Source organism: Mesitornis unicolor, unplaced genomic scaffold (genome assembly GCF_000695765.1).
Source record: "Mesitornis unicolor isolate BGI_N332 unplaced genomic scaffold, ASM69576v1 scaffold47384, whole genome shotgun sequence".
Classification (NCBI taxonomy): domain Eukaryota; kingdom Metazoa; phylum Chordata; class Aves; order Mesitornithiformes; family Mesitornithidae; genus Mesitornis; species Mesitornis unicolor.
In genome coordinates this window covers 1,217-4,416 of record NW_010183021.1, presented here as the reverse complement: position 1 = coordinate 4,416, position 3,200 = coordinate 1,217, and positions in this window count along the sequence as shown.

Genomic DNA, 3,200 nt, shown 5'->3' with positions numbered 1-3,200 from the left:
TCCCGCTGCGGAGCTGGAGCAGGGGGCTCTGCACAGCGTGTGCTGCGCGCCGGGCGCGGCTGGGTGGCTCACGCTACGTGTCGGGGTCTCAGGTGGGGTAACTCGTCTGAGCGTGGGCGAGCCGTGCTTCTCTGTGCCTCGGTTTCTCTGCGTGTAAAATGGGACTCCCGTGTCCCACAGACACAGCAGCAAATAAACTAGAATGGCGTTTTTTAGGATGCTGTGGGTAAGGAATGGGGGAGTGGCGTGTTTATGACTGGTTCGCCATGGACAACTGCAGATTTGCCTGCCATACGAGCCCAAAATTCTGCTGCCTCTGTGTAAACTCTCTCCTGAACGAGCCTAACTGAGTTTAACGGCGTTTCTACACAGAACCCAACATTTCAGAGCTGGTTTCACAGTTCTTAGTGGGGCAGAAATGTCATATGACAGAGGGGTGACTGCCAAATGTCAGCCCATTTTCACATCATGCATTGGCAGAACACAGAGATGCTCAGAGAGAGGAGACACGTTATTCATTATGCCAGAACGACTGGTAATGTTACCAGAGTGACCAGCTCTAACCAGCTTTTTGTGCTGCTCTCTGTTTTATTCCGCCATTTCCTCTTATGAGGGGATTTTGTAAATGGGTGCTCTGAGGTTGTCAAACTACTGACAGAAATTGGTAAAGTCCCAGGGTTACAGCCCATGGCTTCAGAGACACAGGAGGGTGCCGGCTGCATCGAAGAGAGAACCCGAGTCCAGCCCAAAACCACTGCAGCTGAAATGCACCTCTCTGCACTTCACATCTTAACGAGGAACCACCCGGGACTGACCTCATTTGCAGATGCAGAGATGGTGATTTGATTTTACTTTTCCAGAACTTTGAAGCAAATGCAAAGTGGACAATTCAATGGTTTCCATAATATAAATACATGTATATTCACCCATCCTCTCCCCAGTTTAAAAATCGGAAGCTCTGGTTGGTCATGTGGGATTTACCTGGCAAACCCTGCCCCGCAAGCGCCCCCCTCCCCAAGGGGGAGCCAGGGTCAGTGTAGCAATGCTCACTCCTTGCAAAGGGGTAAATCCATTAATATTTTAACTGTCAGCCTGTTGTCAGTATTATTCTTCCTTTGATCTTCAGATGTTGCAAAGAAGTCAAATATAGGCACTAAAAATACTGACTTGCTAATACAGTTTAAGAAAAAGAAGAAATAGACCACTCGGAAAAGGCCAGGCTAATAGCCTTAGCAAAGTTAGAGTAAAGAAGTGGTTAAGGATCTAGATGATTTAATCCAGTTTTAAGAAAAGGTTTTACAGTGAGCAATTAGATGCTGTTTAAGGAATTAATCACTAATGGGTCATTAACTCTGACTGCTATTGTACAGTTAACAAGCCGAGGCAGGATTATTAGACTCAGCACCCAATTAAGAAGGAGAAGATATTTACGACAAAATGAACAAATGAGCATTTAAAATGGAATGGGACAATTTGAAAGAAAGTGTAGGAACACAGAAAGCTAGACAGGGCACAGGAGAGAGCTGAGTTTGCATGTGCCCCTGTGCCTTTATTTGTTTGAAAAATATTCACCTGTCTGTGCGCACTCATGTTTAGCAGGTTAAAATACTTATTTTCAGCTATAAATGCATAGCTTTCCTCGAAGGACGTGACTGCACGGTTTATCCATTCCAGGATTCGCATGTGCAGCGTTTAACGAAAGACCTGGTTACCGTGTCAATAAAAGAACAATCACCACAGCCTGACATAATCTTTCATTTTTGCCTCACAGGTGTTGGATCAGGAGCTCGATAAAAGTGATGGGGTGTCTCCAGCTGCCGTTTCTGCTGCCCCGCCGTGGTGTTTTTATCTCGTTAGTCTCTTATTATCTCACCTAACCAAGCGTCAGCGCGGGTCGCTGCTGGTCAGGAAGTCGGGGGGTCCTTCCCATGCCCTTACAGGATGCAGAGGAACTGGGGGCAACAGGGATGGGGTAGAAGTGTCAAAATGTGGGAGAAAACCACTGAAACCGCGGGGAGTTCCTTGCTAGCCACAAGCAGCGAGCACAGTAAGAGCTTTTGGGCAGCATTCAGACACTCTGATGTGCAGGAGAGTTTTCAGCATCAGAGCGCAGCCCGGTGATGGTCGGTGGGACTGGGAGTCCTGGGCAGGGACAGCACAGAGCCTTGTGTGTGCCTGCACCGAGATGGCACAGATGCACAGGCACCTCCAAGCACCCTGAGACACCAAAACACCAAGACGCCCTCCCCTTGCACCACCCAGGTCTGCCCTGGCCACCAGCACCCTCGGGGACACAGGCACAGCTCACTGCAAAAGGGCCGCCAGAGCAAGACATAACAGCTGCAGCAACGCAGATTTTGTCCTGTCCTCCCCGCAGAAGCCTGCCCCGGTCTCCTTACTGGGAGGCAGCAAAACATCCCCTGGTCCTGATGGCGGCAGCGCTCTCTTTTCCTGACAGCACAGGCGCTTTCCTCGCCAGGAAGCCGAGAGCGGTGAGCTGGGGCGGCTGAGCACCCTCACGGACACACGCACGGCCCAGGCTGCACCCTGGATCCAGCAGTGACCACTGGCAAGGCCTCCCCGCACCCCCAGACCAGCACAGGTCAGGGAAGGGGGCTGGGGCCCGGGCACAGCGGGTGCCCATCCAGAGGCAGGTTGGATCTGCAGGGAAAGGCGTTTCAAAATAGAGGGATTCCTGTTATTATCCGTAAAAGCAGCTCCCCAGACAATAGATGGGGGCTGCTGTGGAGGGATGTTTAGAAACTGCTGCCTAAGGTTAAAAAGCTCTCTGAAGTGAAGCTGAACAAAGCTGACATACTTGTTTCTGACAGGACTCTTAAAAGATACGCGCAGATTGTGAAAATATAATTAGACGCCAGCCTTTGTCTGGCCACAACGAGTGGGAAATGGTGAAAGGAGAGGTCTCCCAGTCTGCATTGAATCATCCCCAGGACACAATGAGGGCGCTTGTGCATCCTTCTCCCTTCCCTAATGAGAAACGTTAATTGCCATAACCCCCCGAGTGTGTAGAGCACCCCGTGCCCAGTGGAGGAGAAGGGGTGTTTCATTACAGCTTCTCAGCCCCATTAGGGGCAGTAACAGAGATAATGAAAAATAAAGATGCTGCAGTTTTAGTTTCGGCAGCTTGGTGATGGGCGTTGGGTGGGCAGGGGAGTAAGCAGGGCCCAGCGCCGTGCCCA